The sequence below is a fragment of the Rhipicephalus sanguineus genome, chromosome 11 (genome assembly GCF_013339695.2).
Source record: "Rhipicephalus sanguineus isolate Rsan-2018 chromosome 11, BIME_Rsan_1.4, whole genome shotgun sequence".
In the NCBI taxonomy this organism is placed as follows: domain Eukaryota; kingdom Metazoa; phylum Arthropoda; class Arachnida; order Ixodida; family Ixodidae; genus Rhipicephalus; species Rhipicephalus sanguineus.
Genome location: NC_051186.1, coordinates 37,965,251 through 37,981,236, shown reverse-complemented (window position 1 = coordinate 37,981,236; position 15,986 = coordinate 37,965,251). Strand labels below are relative to the sequence as shown.

Below are 15,986 nucleotides of genomic sequence, written 5' to 3'. Positions count from 1 at the left end.
AATAGCGAAGAAGCGAAGACCATATAAATTTACATGGCATGGCGGCATGCGCAGAAGAGGGTGCAGTTATCAACCGCATCGATGACTATAAAATGAGAGATCCCTGGTCACATGTCGATTGCGCACGAGGACAGGGCAAAATTTAAAATTAATTGAGACACGTACGCAATCTCTTTTTGCAATAGTCCAACTTACGGGGAACTTACACACAACCTACCAAGCTTTCTGATATGATACGCTTCAATAATCTCTCGCGTTAGCTGCGAGCGGTGCTCATCTAATACCTCGCAGCGCTCAAAGAGGGACACGCAGCCACTTAAGGGCAGTGAACTCCGAGTCATATAATAATCATAGGGTGCATGGTAAGGGCGCTACCTGTTTATCATAACTATAGAGCTTTTGCTATGTAAAAGAGATAAATACCAGTTCGTGGTGAGCCGGGTCGTCAAGTCAGAAGTTAACAAAACATCGCAGAAATCAGAGAACGAAAAAAAATCAGTTTCACCGCAAGGGTGAAGCAATAAATGCGATAGCAACAAATTGTAATATTATACGAAGTAAGGCTGGCAGCTAACTCTTTTGGATCCGATATCACGTAACTCTACAAGAGCGCTGGTGGAAGAGAATGCGGCCGCTCCAGGGAGAGATGCTCTTTTTGCACAGTCTCTTCACGTTGAGAGCGCAGCACGTAGAAGGGAATGCGAGCCGACCGCTCATGCCTGCCGAGATAGCGCGCGCACCAGCGATCGCGACCGCGCCGTTAGAATCAAAGTACACAGCTGCTGCTCGAGCGACCCCTTCCACCCCCCCCCCCCCGCGTCCCTTCATGCTCGTTCAAGACGGGAAGACGGGTGGGGCGTGTCCTCTCTGCTTGAGCATTCGACGGCAGGTCTAACACGCGGGGGTATGTTATCGCATGCGCCCTCCGAGCGACGAAGATGGGCCGGCTCGTTTGATCTCTGCTTCTGCGTTCATCGCCCCCGCTCGCACGCGTTTACCCGCGGGTAGAACATACAAAGCGCGTGGGAGATGTTATCAATTCGGACTTTATACGGAACATGACGGCGACGCTGACGGCAAAAACCCGTCGAGAGTGTCCATATAGTTGCTATCGCAATAAAATATGGTAAAGAAAACTTGCCATGTAACTCCAAAATTCATGAAAACTAACGGTCCATGGTGATCTCCTTGCGCCGCATGTTTCGCTGCAGAAGCAGTTAAATATAGGAAAATCCCTGTCACGTAATCAAGTTCCTTGTCACATATTTCATTGGGTAGTCCACCGCCTTCCGCGAAATAACGTCAGGAACTTACCCCTCTCAAAAATAAAACAAAACAAAGCCCAGACTTCATTTCTACCAAAGTAACCATAGTAGGTCATTCTAAACTTTACAAGGCATGCTAACTTCATTAATGCAAAGCAGTCCATGTAGCATGTAAAGCTGAGGTTTCAGGAATAGTTTCTGGTTTCACATGAAAACATGGTTCTGGTGGTTAACATGAAAAAAAAAAACACTGATGTAAAGTAAGAATTGAAAACTATGGTGTATGGCCATCACCAATACGACATATGAATTAGAAACATAAGTCCCTGGGAAAAAAAACACACGGCTGATCCCTCTGTCATAGGAATCGGTATAACACGAAAGTGAAACGTGCCTTCACAGACGTAGTCGAGCGTTTGTTGTGCATTCTTTCGCCCCAAGCTCGAAAGAATGAACGCTACAGCAACAAATTGTAATGTTACGCAAAGAACGGCAAGCAGCTCGAAACTTGCAACGCGCTGCTCAAGCAGAAAGGGCGCACGGAACGAACATACACAGGCATGAGCGCGAACTGTCACAGCTGTAACTTATTTCTGTGTGAGCAGCGCGCTCCTTTCGCAAAAGCGGTCGCTGCAGTGAGCGAAGTGACCTTCGTGCTCTCAACGCAAGCTTGCGGTGAGAGCACAAGACGTACACACCACCGCCATCACGAGATAAGCCGCGCACGAGCGACCACGCCCTGTAGAGGCTCGCGCTCATCCACGTGGGGTGGCGACCTTTAAAGCGCGTTCTTCTACGTTCTTCGAGCGCTTCGCGCCATCTCGCTAGTGATAACGAAAACACACTGATCTACCACCGATCTGCGAGTACCGCCACCGGCAAATGGTGTATATAAATAGCTCGCAGTTAGCATGTCAATGAACGTGCCGTCTGTGGCCCAATCGTTTCGCGCTGCGGAGCAAGGGGTCGTAAGTTCGACTCCAGGTGACGGAACTTTTTCTGCTGGTTTTTCTGTTTGCCAACTGTTAGTCTTTATATTTTACAACGTCATATCCGTGACAGACATACGTCAGTGGAGCCGTGGGGGACCCCGGCATAAAACCATGGAGGAAAGAAAAAGAAAGAAGGGAGAATTACGTCACTCAGCCGGCCTTGGCAAGCCAACTCGTTTTGAAGCCAGCAGTGTCGGCCCAACTCGTGATCATTTGCGTCAAGATCACGCAGGAAATGAGGTTTGCCGAGACTTCGGGTATGGCGCCCGGTAGCTTTTAGTCGAAGCGCGCTTGTTCGGCGCAGACCGGCCGGATCACAATAAGAGGCTCAAAAACAGAACTCCACCGGTAGTACTAAAACATACCGCGCGCTTTGACGTTTTCATCACGTGTTGGGCTGACACGGTGGACATTAATGGCGTGACGTAATGCTCCAACCTTTGTTTTTCCTTCCTTCATGCATAAAACATTTTCGTGTTAAAAAAAAACTATTGGGAAGCCGTCATGGGCCTTTCGGTAGAAAGAAGACTCTCAACGCATGCCAGTGCTATCAAATGTAGCTAGACTGTCGCCTAATTTTCGCTAATGTTGGCTAGCCTTAGCTTAATATTGGCTGCTGATATAGTGGTTCCGAGGGCGTGGCACGATAACGAACTGCTTCGCACGCTCGACATTTTCACTAAGGGAAAATTCCGCCGCCAGTTTTTTGCTCGTGTTTTTCGGGGGGATTGGGGGGGGGTCGTTACTGTTTGAGGACCTTCACATTCAGGAACAAACAGAATTCGGCAGAAAAATCGTCATGCCATTACACACTAGCCTTTTAAACGATGCTCCACAGGAGAGTACAGGGTTGCTATTGAGGACGTTGTCAAATTCCGCCATATTGTCAGATTCCGTTATGGAATCACTTTAATCCAATCAGAGAGGAGGTAGCTGCCATCTGGTCAATCAGAGTTTACCAATGGCGGAATTTGACAACATGGCGGAATTTGGCTATGTCCGGAACAGCACCCCTGTATATATGATACCCACCAGAGGGCTCTGAAGTCCCAGGTAGTGCCAGGGTTGCAGGTTCCGGCGCATTCGTGGCTTCGGGCAAGTACTCGTGTGGTGGTCCGACATGGCCCGCCCGCGAATGGACGCCCGGTACGACGTTGCCTGACGTCGCGTTGCTCGAAGTCCTGTTCACGGCGTCCTCTTCTTCATCTGCAGCGTAGATTGTTTTTGAAAATGGCGCACCAGGCAAACGAAATGGCGCACCAGGGAAACGAATTGCCGCGATAGCAGAGTATAACGTTGGGCGAGTTGGCGCATTGCTTAAGGAAATAATTTATGGCGCTAACTGAGAACAAGAAAAAAAAAAGAAGTAAAAGAAAGGATACGACGCCAGACTTTCATCTAATTTATTTTACTTACATCACCCCAGCATATCTGTATTTCAAATATGCGCACACAGAACAGGGGCGTAGGCAGAAATTTGTTTCTGCGGGGGGAGGAGTGGGGGCCCCGGCCCGGTGTGCCACCCCCTGCCTACGCCACTGACAAAGCAGACGCAGCACATGCAGACTATTTGACAATACTATTAAAGAAATAAATTATCTCACAGCGTTATCCAAAAGCAAACATTCACTGTTGTAAAGAGACGCGGAAGGCACAAAGATGAAGCCGTAGGTCTGGCGTCCTATCCTGTCTTTACGTTTTTTTCCCTTGTTCTCAGTTAGACCACGAAATCATTCGTCCTAAAAATTGTCGCGAGCTCAAACGTGTTTTAAATCAAAGAGCATTTTTTGAGTCCCGACCGCCTCGCAGATCTTGCGCAATCTCTGCGACGAAGAGTTTGAACGGTGTGAAGCGTTCAATAGCCTGAAGGAAAGAAGTGTTAATTTTAAGGGCTCGTTTTTCTTTGTTATACACAATATTAATGAGAACTAACAGACAATAATGCCAAGGAAAGTATAGGGGATGTGATTAGTAGTAAATGTAAGGTAAATGAGAAGAAAGAAAAGTGGACGAAAAGATAACTTGTCGCGGGCAGGGACCGAACCTGCGACCTTCGAATAACGCGTCCGATGCTCTACCAACTGAGCCAACTGAGCTACCGCGGCGGCCATCCCCCCGTCCACTTTAGAGGGTATATATGTACATTTAAACGTGGGAGCGTCAGTCAGCGCCGCCAGTAGCCATGACGGCGAGTGTGGAACACTCTTTTTCTGCCTGTTGGCGTCACGTAGCACGTGAACTTATTACGAGCTGGCAGCTGACCAATAATCCCTCGCATACTAACTGAAAGCATCAAGTCTGCCAGAACGAGACCCTCGCTATGAATGAAGGAAAGAAGTGTTAATTTTAAGGGCTCGTATTTCTTTGTTATACACAATATTAATGAGAACTAACAGACAATAATGCCAAGGAAATTATAGGGGATGTTATTAGTAGTAAATGTAAGGTAAATGTGAAGAAAGAAAAGTGGACGAAAAGATAACTTGCCGCGGGCAGGGACCGAACCTGCGACCTTCGAATAACGCGTCCGATGCTCTACCAACTGAGCCAACTGAGCTACCGCGGCGGCCATCCCCCCGTCCACTTTAGAGGGTATATATGTACATTTAAACGTGGGAGAGTCAGTCAGCGCCGCCAGTAGCCATGACGGCGAGTGTGGAACACTCTTTTTCTGCCTGTTGGCGTCACGTAGCACGTGAGCTTATTACGAGCTGGCAGCTGATCAATAATCCCTCGCATACTACCTGAAATCATCAAGTCTGCCAGAACGAGACCCTCGCTATGAATGAAGGAAAGAAGTGTTAATTTTAAGGGCTCGTTTTGTCACTTGTCACTTGACGTGAAGACCTGGTACTATATTCTCCCACCAATACTCTGACCCGCTAAAATGTATATCCAAAGTAGCATAGACGATATTCTACAGCAGGGCTTGTTTAGCCAGTCGGTGTTTGCTGATCGCGCGAAGACACAAATGCAAGATCGAAGCCAGTTCCACCCAAAGTGAAATCTTTACTTAACTGCGGAGCATTGATTCGTCTGCGTTTCCCTTGTGCTTATATTGTGCTTATCTGCTCCTTTCTTTTCTGTTCTTTTCTTGGGTTATCTGAATTGTTTGGTGATTACGTATTTTCTGCTCTGTGGCCTCCTTTCTACTGTTTTTCTACTATTTGCTGCTCCGAGCGCAGTACGCCTAACTCCCGGCGCTGGCGTTTCGCTTCCGCTTCTCTTTTCCATAGATCTGTGTCTAACGTCTAACTCGCGTCTAATTCGCTGGCTCGGACAGACTAATTAGGCCTTCGGCGACGCTGGCGTTCACAAACGTGCATGCAGGCTGCTCGGCTTACGTGTATCAAAGGTGGAACCTGCGTGACGCCAACGCGAGATTACAGCACGGACGCTACTAAAAACTCCAATGGAAGGCCAACGAGAAACGGGGCATATACTACTACCAACGCGCAGGCGCCCAGGTCACATCCGGCAGGCTACAGTGGGCTCTAGTCAGAGACGTCATCTCTGACTACCATACTATATACTTGAAGGCCTGCTTTTGTCAGCGGGATTTCGTTGGGTCTGCCGAGGTTGTCAGTACTTCTTACCGGTGTCATTCAGTTCCGTGATGACAAAGACGACCAGTGCGAGCACGCCCATGAACACGATGCAGAAGATCACGGTCGTTACGGTGGCCATGACGTCAGAGTCCCTGCGCGGTCGTGCCAGATTATTTGTCCAAGAAGGCTCCGATTCAGTGGCTCATTGGTCTTCCTTTTCAGGCTCCCCATTCTCAAACTTTGAAATAAATTGTACTATGTCAGTAAGATTGCTGTTCACTCCAACGATTGCTTTAGTGCCTTGCACGTTTGCCTATCATTGCCATTTTGCAAGGGGTCGTGGTCCCCATCAAGCCTGTGAAGAGGCTTTTTGAACCCCTGCCCTATGCATCCCGAATAATGGTATGTTGAAATCAATGAAGTTTGAAACCTTCTGATTCGTAAGTGCCCAGTCAATCAGATCCTCCAATCGGAACCAATCAGAGAGCACGCAGCCGCACCTCTGGGCCAATCAGAGTTGATAAATGGCAGAAATCGACAAGATGGCGGAATTCGAGTGTTCGGAACAGCACCCTCAGATGTATCTTTCCCTTGTTACGCTGTACCAGCTTAAGAACGGTACACGTCGTGGAATACAAGCTATATAGCATGTGCCCCCCCTTTGTAACCAAAGTTGTGACGATACTTACTCGTCACCTGAAATCGGGGTAAACAGAAGATAGTGATGCAGCGCACGACAGCATAAATGGGCGATCAGTAACTTATATGGGATAGGATACACAAGGTTGCCGAGCCAGGATATAATTGATTCACCTTTATTATCCCTATCCATCACGACGTCCTCATTTGTAGACGCGATTTACTTTTGTCATTTCTGTGCACTATTGCCAAAAAGGAGACCGGCAACACTGAGTTAATAGTAAATTAGGCTTCCTTGTTGCATAAAGTTATTTTATATAACTTTTAAGTGAAATATTTTGTTGCATGCGATCGCTTTAGTGAAGGCGGTACCAGCTTTAGGGAGACGCTATAGACGTGGGCCATTCCGGAAGGAACTCAAAATAAACAGTTTTTTTACCTTTTTAGGAACGCTCACTGCCAGGAGTTAGCTATCGCATGTAATTTGAGTGGGTCGTTGAAATCGGTCTATAAAGAAATATAGTATGACTGATTGTACAGTAATGAGATAATTATTTACGTAGCCATTACAATTAACCGCTGCAAAATACACTGTAATTTATTCTAACACTTCCACTGGCTTTAAACTTGTTCTCCAGAACCTTGGCATCAAAGTAAATTTCACGTATTTATAGTCACTTGATCATAATGCGTGTATCAACGTGCTGTGGTGAAACAGGGTGGACGACAAGGCAGGCGAACAGAAAAGAATCCACCCAGGATCTCCTTTGAGATGCAGGGTATATAAAGAGCGCGAACGATGAGGACGAGAGTACGAGAGTACTGGCGCTGAAATTCCAACTAGCGTTTATTTGAAACGAACAACCTAACCTAACCTAACCTAACCTAACCTACCCTACTGAGACGTTCCGTATGCCATTCCAATACTTCCATATGTTTCCATACGGAATCCATATGTTTTCCGTATATTTACCATATGTTTTCCATATATTTCCATAAGATTCTTACAGAAACATACGGAATTATTGGAATGGGATACGGAACGTTTCAGTAGGGTAGCCTAACCTAACCTAACCTAACCTAACCGCTCATCAACTACATACGCACACATCATGACACAAAAGATTGTAAAATTCATCCGCTGAAACGTGAGATTATGCAGTCAAATCCTTCACATATCAAAATGCCTCAAAAGAAATAGAATTTTTCTTGTAATTCATTAGATTTAAATCAGTATTGTTAACGTCGTTCTGTCTTTCTATCTGCACGTGTTCTTAATATCATATCGTCCTAATTTTGTGCGATAAATATGTTTACTGAAAGGGCAGAAATCTTCAGCAAACTTTTCATTATTCGGTAACAGAAATAATAACGAATCGTGGTTAGTACCAGGCACGAAATCGCAGGACAAGCCTTTCTTCAATTTCGATTAACGCGATTCTTGAACCCGTCGAACATCTCATAATTAATTTCTTTTCGTTAAGTTTATGCTGACGCGTGGGTAAGTTACACGGTTTCAATGACGTTTTAAGAAAAATCGCTATCACCGCACTTACCGTATGCCTGGAAGTACTCGATACCTGAAATGAATACATTCAAGTGTCAGTCACTTAATTCGCCGGACTTTTGCGATAGGCCCCAGTTACGCGTTATTTAGACATATACGAGCGACACATTAAGATGACCGCTGTCGCGGCTGTGAGAATTCCAAGCCGCCCAATAAGTATTCTCAGCGTGTTGAGTTGAAACGAACTGAAGTTCATTCATTTATATTTTTACAGAAAGTTTGCAAACACTATGACGGCCTATATCCATAGGTTAGAGGGGGAGCCCACGCCAAAAAATGACACTTTTATGATAATCAGTACACAAACAATACAACACATGAAAAAATCCGCACAGTAAACACACCTGTGTATACGTACTAACGATACAAATTACTCGTAAGACTAAACATGATATTACATTCAGAGATCTGTGAATTCTTCTAAATAGTGCTTTTATAGTGCTGTAGTAAAATTGGATTACATTGCTGGGCTGTTTAAATATCACTGTTCAGTCGCGCATCCAGGCACACACTTGCGTTATAATAATTGACTGCTGCATACACACAGCGCAGATTTCACTTTAGAGAAAAGAAAAAGAAAAAGAAGTAAAAAGGGTCCCCGCCCAAACTTACCAGGCAGCATCCGCATGCGAGATAGTATCGATGAGCTGTCGGTTGAAGTGGCTGAGCCAGTCAATAAATGCGGTGCCTCCTCTGAAATCGAACAAAACACCCACATTCCTTGAAGGCAAAAGTCTTGATAATAATAATATCTGAGGTTTAACGTCCCAAAACCACGATATGATTATGACAGACGCCGTAGCGGAGAGCTCCGGAAATTTCAACCACCTGGGATTCTTTAACGTGCACCTAAATCTAAGTACACGGGCCTCAAACATTTACGGCGCCATCTGAAATGCAGCCGCCGCGGCCGGGATTCGATCCCGCGACCTTCGGGTCAGCAGTCGAGTGCCATAACCACTAGACCACCTCATAATGATAATTTTGCGCACGCAACACGAAGACACAGACGAAAAGTTCACAAGGACCAGCGCAGTGAACTTTTCGTCTATGTGTTCGTGTTGCGTGCGCGCAAAATTATCATTATGCAGCCAAACCAACTAGCCCGCCTTTCTGTTTTATTGCAGTAGACCACCGTCGCGTGGCAGGCAGAAGTCTCGAAGTGCCAACAATTCTGCCTTTTCGGCTTTTTCTTGTATCTTTGTAACACACATAACGAATTCGATTAAATTGCACTTCCAGTTTTCTCAAAAGTTGCCATGATTTATAAATAACAAAAAGGCCAATGTTATAATAATAATAATAATAATAATAATAATAATAATAATAATAATAATAATAATAATAATAATAATAATAATAATAATAATAATAATAATAATAATAAATTCCATTACGCACATACATGTTGATGGAGGTTTGCAGCAATATCGATAATTACAACTTGACAAGGCCGCAGGCCACCGCAATGACCACACGACAAAGCGGATGACGACTCAAAAGTTGATATAGAAATTCACACACATTGACTCGTACGCATAAAAAAAAAGACATTCAAATTTTAGGGCATCGCGTTGCAATATGCGGACACGCAAACTGCATGCATTCATTATTCGATAAAAGCTAATGAGACGGCATCTCTGTTATACTCGGTTACAACCTAAGAAAAAAAAAATTCAACTCTGCCCACTTCGGTCGCTGTCCCGCCTACATAGAATTTGCATAAATGCTCCATCCAATAGCGCGTACTCATTTTCGCTACGTCAAGCACTTCTCGAGTGTTTCAGATAGTTGCCTCTCTCACACAGACACACGTTTGTGTCGCTGGTTATAGGTCGGAAACTTGAACGCCCTGGTAAATTTCGTCAGGGACTCTGACATCGATGCTCAGAAAAACGTAATGTTTTCGGTGGTAACACTGAACTTTTAACACTTAATGTGCGTAGTATTTGCATTAGCCGAGAAAAAGTACTTGCGGTTCGAGCGGAAACAAGCTAGCACGGTTGTCTTTAACTGGTGAAGGGCGGGGTCGCCGCGGTTTTGTGGGCGGAGCTCACGTTTTTTCTTAGATTGCAAGTTGCAACCGACCGTATTAAGGCGAAAGCCTAGGATGCCTCATGAAGCGCGAAAGTTGACCGGCGTCCCGCGAGTGATGCAAATTGACCGTCGGCGGCGTCCACACGAGTGATGCAAGAAATAATCACGTGATGACGTCATCATGACGTCACTCTGACGTCACGTCACATGGTGACGTCACCACATGACTTCCTCGCTTGGTCAAAGGTGGGCCGATCACGGAGGCAATGCAGAACCACGTTAGGTGCTGAAAGCTTTCGGAGGGTGGCGGCGCAGGATAATACATCGACTGAGAAGAAAAAAAAGATGGCTTTCGTCTTCGAGTCATCTTAGGTGAGCGCATAAGGAACCCTGCGAGTTTTTTTATCGGCAGCAATAAAAAACTTTAGTCGTTCAAACAACGGGTGTGCGCGCTGAAAGATTTATGAGCAGCAACGCAGAATCATGGGCAGCTTCGTTCGCCACCTGAAACCGTAGAGTTCAGACTTACCCATCACCAGCCTTTCTGCGAGGTTGAGCTGTCGCGGCCCTCGTCCCGAATAACTCTCCATCGTTTCGAGACGGACCTAATTGTTGCTGCTCGATCTGCGACCAGCCTGAAATGCGGTGAGCACAAATCAGCTCAGATTGTTTGTTATCGAAGCATGGTTCATTCAGAGAAGTAAATCAGGAAAGTTCTGAGGCACCGATTTATTCAGATTAGACAGACAGACAGACAGACAGACAGACAGACAGACAGACAGACAGACAGACAGACAGACAGACAGACAGACAGACAGACAGACAGACAGACAGACAGACAGACAGACAGACAGACAGACAGACAGACAGACAGACAGACAGACAGACAGACAGACAGACAGATAGATAGATAGATAGATAGATAGATAGATAGATAGATAGATAGATAGATAGATAGATAGATAGATAGATAGATAGATAGATAGATAGATAGATAGATAGATAGATACTGAATGAAAGAAAGAAAGAAAGAAAGAAAGAAAGAAAGAAAGAAAGAAAGAAAGAAAGAAAGAAAGAAAGAAAGAAAGAAAGAAAGAATTATTATGAAAAAAATGAAGTTAACGCCCTATGGAGGCAGTCATTGGCCCGCCCCGCCACGGTGGTCTAGTGGTTATGGCACTCGACTGCTGACCCGCAGGTCGCGGGATCGAATCCCGGCCGCGGGGGCTGCATTTTCGATGGAGGCGAAAATGTTTGAGGCGTCTCTCATAATCATATCTTGGTTTTGGGACGTTAAACCCCAGATATTATTATTATTATTAGCAGTGATTGGCCCACGTGTACAACGGTGAAAACGCAAAGCGCGTGTTCCTCCTGGACGCTATGGGATTGCGGGTAGATGGAATATAGAGGGCGCAGAGTATAGGCCAGAAAGCAGTCATGTAGCACGGCGGTGAAAAGCTAATGCATCCAAGTTTGGAGCAGCCGGCTGAGAGGGTGTTGGTGGAAGTGGCGAAATCAACTCTACGTCGAATGCGGAGCGCCGGCGCGTGATGCGAGCGGGTCGTTATTGGATAAAGCCGCATTAGGCAATAAATCGCATAAAACGGAGGATCGGGGCGTACGCCAGGAAGAGTAGAGGCGGATGAAGACAAGTCTATTAGCATAGTATACAAAGCCACGTATCTTCAGGTCGAGGGAGTCTGACTGAGAAATTTGTTCGTTACCGCGGCACCGTAACACCGTAACTTAGCACCGTAACCGCTACACCACCGCGGCGGACACACGCATATGCGTTTATGCATTTCTCTAGGTGTGACCGCCGGGACAGGGAATCGAACCTGCAACTTCGAGTTCAGCGTAGTATACGTGGCAGCCACCGAGCCTTAGCGGATGTACTCAGAGCTTTTCTACGTCATCCAAGTGGCATACCAACGGACGGACTCATCGGAAGTCCGCGGTCCTTTCGCAGCGTGAACCCGTGCGCTTACGCAATCGTAACGACGACGTCTTCTTGAAGTTCTCATGACAATCGTTTCCCATTGGCTAACTCAAATGACGCAACCTGTTTGGCAGGCAAGACAGTTCGTGCGTATCGGAACGTACCTGTTCGTTGGCACGCGTAGCGTTAGCAGAGCAGAATTGCACGATGAATAGCCATGCACTGGTCCGCCTAAGGCCGATCTAGTTATGTAGCCGAACAGTGATGTACAGTGAGTGCCAACACCTCATGGAACACGAGGCACAAGAACAAGCTAAATATTCCCGCTGGTTTCGCAGGCAACATTGAACTTAGATTTCGAGCCTGTTCTAAAGCGCGCTAAGGACATGTACTGTGCAGTTCGACCGAATAAAGTAAACAATTGCAGGGATATTGAAAGTTTTCTCACACCTAGCAGCATCCAAACATTTGTTGCCGACTGTACTTCCATTACCTAGTGAGCAAAAGCGCAGCTCACCATGACAGTAATGTGTGCGCAAGATGATCATGTCATCAGCACCTGATGCGCTGAATTCCTCAACATACAGTGAGCAATGACTAGAATGCACTCCATGCACAGCCTTACGTCGGTTCCTCTGTTTCATACATTGAGTTGTTCGTTGTAGGCGTAAGCATTAGTCAGGAGGGTGAGTTTACCGCTTTCCTATAGTAGAGTACACGGTACTTTAAGTCGTCGAATATTTTTGCAGCGAAGCTGCATACTTCTAACCCGCAACTGTTTCGGCTCCGTAGACAGAAACGCCAGGCCCCTAAACCACCAACAGAAGCTCGCGCGTTCTCCTATACTAGAAGATGCGCGCGCTTCTTGCGTTTTACTGAGGAAGGGCATTCTGAGAGGTGGACAGACGAGCCGACGAACGTGTTCACTGTAGAATCGTGCACTACTGCAAACAACTAAATTTCGACCTCTGGGTGGTTTAGGGACAATTTAACAATTGAAGGCAAACGGCATATCTTGCTTTGCAATCAGGCATATAGCATAGAGCTCAGTATTCGTTTCAATGAATAAAAACACAAAAAAAGCATCAAAACCGCATGCTGGATGATAAGGCGACTTTGAACAATGGGATCACCCTTCCACGCTTTCCCAGTAAAGATTGCGTTGTAGCTGCTTTGCACTTCACACGGGGGCTTCGAATGACGTCAGATGGCCCTTCCTTCTACCCGCCTGTGTTTCCCGCTTTCGTATATAAAAGAAAGACCTGTCTAGCAACTCATTAAGTTGATCCTAGGACTGCCATGGGTAGACCACGGAAATTAAGGCCATCAGAAGAACAGCGTGAATAGAATGCTCGACGAAAGGAACAAATTCATCTTGCTGAAAATGGTCGCGACCACAAAGCGATTATCACTACCATTACTCTAAAGTAATAATAAAACATACCCCCCCCCCCCCCCACATCACCATCTGTGGTGTTCGATGTCGAATCACCATCGCAGCGTGGATTGGAGACGTAATTTTTTTTCTAAGCACAACGTTTCATAGTTCAGGGACAGCTTACTGCTTTCCCACAGCAGTGTACGTAGTACTGAGAATCGTTTACCTCTCTTTCGAACACGTTTCGTACCTCCGGGTGCTCGTTCGTTGGTGCGACTTTACGTGGCGCGCAAGAAAGTATGCCTATGTGGCCACACAGAATACTTCGGTGTTGGAAACGACTCGACCCCTCAGCTTACTCTTCTTCTTCTTCTCTGTGCTCGTGAAAACAGGACACAACCCCGTTCCAACGCACCATTGCGAGACTTCCACGTTGATGATGATGACCATGACAGTAACGACAACAAACGGCCGTATATACGGAAGCGGTCTGGCTCCTTCTCCTCTTTGCTCGTTTTGCAACAAAAACGAAACAGTTGGACATTATTTTTTACCATGCAACCGCTTCAATTTACTGAGGAAAAACATTCTCAAAGCGATGTTTAATCGGACTAAACTGGAAGTTCATTGCTTCTAATATTCTATCCCTGGGAGCCTCCTCATTAGGTCATTGTCACCGGGATGTCTGTTCCGCTGTACAAAATTCTTAATTGAATCAGGGCGGTTCTGATTTCAACTTTCTAAATTAGCATTATTTATTTATTCTAACAATTCTATAATTAATTAGTAATACAATTCATATGTGACCACTTTTCTATATAAATTATTCGTTTCTTGGCCAATGCCCCAGAGTGGGTGTGAGCCATTCATAAAGGCAATCATCGTCATCATCAAGGGCGGTGGCGCATAGACGCCTATACAGGGTGGTAGACGAAGCCTACTTTCAAACTTTAAACTAAGTAAATTAGGAGAATTAAACAGCGATTGGTGGTTGTTAAATTTCTTTGTAGTGTTTCTTCATGCCAGATCCATGTCACCTCTTAAATAAGATCCATGCCATCTCTTGAATAATGTAGTGTATTATGTGCGCAATTTGATCAAACGTAAACGCGACTAACGCCACAATGAGAGACACCGCATATAAATTATTTTACAGTGGACGTGGTCTCACGTTCACCTATCGGTGTCAGAGTGGAGCAAGAGAGGGAAATGGGCAATCGCCTTCCTTTTAAAGCTTACAGGGGGCGTTATTCTGGATTCATCTGTCGTGTATAGTTACTCTTCTGCGTCCTTGTAGTTTCCGCGCAGTCAAACGTTAGCATGTCCAGTCAACTTGCCGGTAGACTTGCACTCCTTTGTTGTTCTGAACATTCTCTAATACCGCCATCTTGTCAAAATCCACCATTGCTCAACCTTGATTGGCCCAGAGGGCTGCTACGGCCTCTTTGAATGGCTTAAAATGCCGCCATTACGAAATTTGATTATCTGGCGGAATTAGCGTCCAGAATAGCACCCAGGAAAAAAACCCAGTTGCCCCTCTCCCCCTCAACGGCCTTTTGAAGTTGTGTTTAGAAGGCTGGCGTCAACGATCAAATACGACTTTCCCGCCCAAAACAGAACGTCCGGAGCATTTGATCGCCAAATGACAGCATCACAATAACGTCGCCATTATCTTCGTCATTATCATCATCGTCGTATATACCGAAACGCGGTGTAAGCCACGTTACTATGAGGAAGTATCCTGGGCCAGGTGATGTCTGAAAGTCTGCTAAAAAAGTCGTTTCTGACTCAAAGTACAGGACGTGAAAACAAGAAGCCGACGGGAAAGCAGACAGAGGGGCACCATGTTACCACACTGCATTGCCAATACCCCTCTTGTGTACGTGCCGCGTTTGCACCGTTGTTGAATAATATCAAGGCAGTTTTGGCTCGAAATTCGTAAATTACCATTAATAAGTTGTGCTCATTATTCTAAATTTTCTCAATAGCCATACAATTCATACGTGACCGTTTTTTAGAACTTCATTCCTTTCTTGGCCAAACCCCCAGGGAGGGTGTGAGCCAGTGATGTACGTCATCATCATCACCCTTACATAAGGAATCCGTCATTATCTCCGTCATAAATCCCATCTGATAGTCTGACCACTGGCGCGTTCAAGCAAGCACTTTCATTTATTCGGTGTTTTATTTTAGTCTAAGTTTCTCGTGTTTCTTAGCTTCGTAAGTCTTTACCTCAGACATCCTGCAGCCCGGTCCTTGATCCATCCCCCTTCGCGGGAGAGTGCCATCAGGAAGAAGACATCATCATCAGTCCACGCTGTCGCGAGACAAGGCGCTGCAGCTGCCTGCGAATCATTCCGCCATGGAGAAAGGAGCTAGCCGGAAGGCCGAGCAGCCTTCTCAGAAACAGCAGCAGCAAGAAGGGTGGACTTCGGCTCCCGTCCAATCACGTGCGCCCACGGCGACGCCCATGGCTCCCGCTCAGCCAACCGGCGAGTGCGAACGCCAGGAACACGCCGCGCCGTGAGTCACTGCTAACCCTACTTTTAGGGACGTTTATTAAGGCGAAAGCATTAGATGCCTCATCAAACGCGAAATTTGACCGTCAGCGTCTCGCG

The 15,986-nt window shown here is 46.0% G+C and overlaps 1 long non-coding RNA gene across 1 annotated transcript in view; it reads right to left on the bottom strand.

Moving 5' to 3' along the window:
- The window catches only part of LOC119374569 (uncharacterized), a 29,317-nt gene that overhangs the window by 7,739 nt on the left and 5,592 nt on the right, over positions 1-15,986 (bottom strand). The window lies entirely within an intron of this gene.